Source organism: Sinocyclocheilus anshuiensis, unplaced genomic scaffold (assembly GCF_001515605.1).
Source record: "Sinocyclocheilus anshuiensis isolate Anshui unplaced genomic scaffold, SAMN03320099.WGS_v1.1 scaffold3580, whole genome shotgun sequence".
Classification (NCBI taxonomy): Eukaryota; Metazoa; Chordata; class Actinopteri; order Cypriniformes; family Cyprinidae; genus Sinocyclocheilus; species Sinocyclocheilus anshuiensis.
In genome coordinates, this window is record NW_015552866.1 from 22989 (window position 1) to 23768 (window position 780).

The following is a 780-nucleotide window of genomic DNA, read 5'->3' on the forward strand; positions in this document are numbered from 1 at the left end:
TGGGACGTTCGTACTTACGAGTTGACAAGTCGTAATTACGACGTCAGGTGCGTTCAAGTCAGTTTAGTCGGCACAAGATGGCGGTGTACCTTCTTTTAATAAATTACAAGAAAATACAACAGGGTCTTTTAACTCTGCTTATAGAAAATGAAGAGCAAAGAATTCGCATCAGGTGTGTTTTGCGTTTTTAATATTTTTTTTTTAGACCAGGATCCCAGTATAACTGATTTTCAGCATCAACAAATGCTAAAATGCAGAGATTAAAAAAAGCTGTTAGCTAAATGCAACATGCAACATGGCAAAAAGATTTTTCACCTATAGGTGCAAAAATTATATAGCATTTTATTTACTTGGATTTCATTAACTAGCTGCGTAACAAAAACATGACCAATTTAAGTTTATAGGACAACTAAACTATCAATTTAAACAAAAATTTACCGTCAACTACAGACGTTGCATCCATCGATTCCGCCATGTTTCTCATTGACACGCCCCCAACTCGGAAACTCGGGGCTTCAAGAAAATTTCGAGTTTCCCACTCGTAATAATGAGATAAATACGATCTATCCGACATGACTTGAACGCACCATAATTTCACCATCAAATTAGCAGCTAATCCTAGAGTCACATACAACTGAATTTTGCCTCTCGCAGTATGTAATATTAGATCAGTTTCCTGAATAAATCAATGACAAAGTATGTAGTTCCGTCTCATTTGTTTCATTTATTTCTCTTTGTCTACTTTCAGGACTTGCGTGAAAATCTGATGATGTTTTGGGT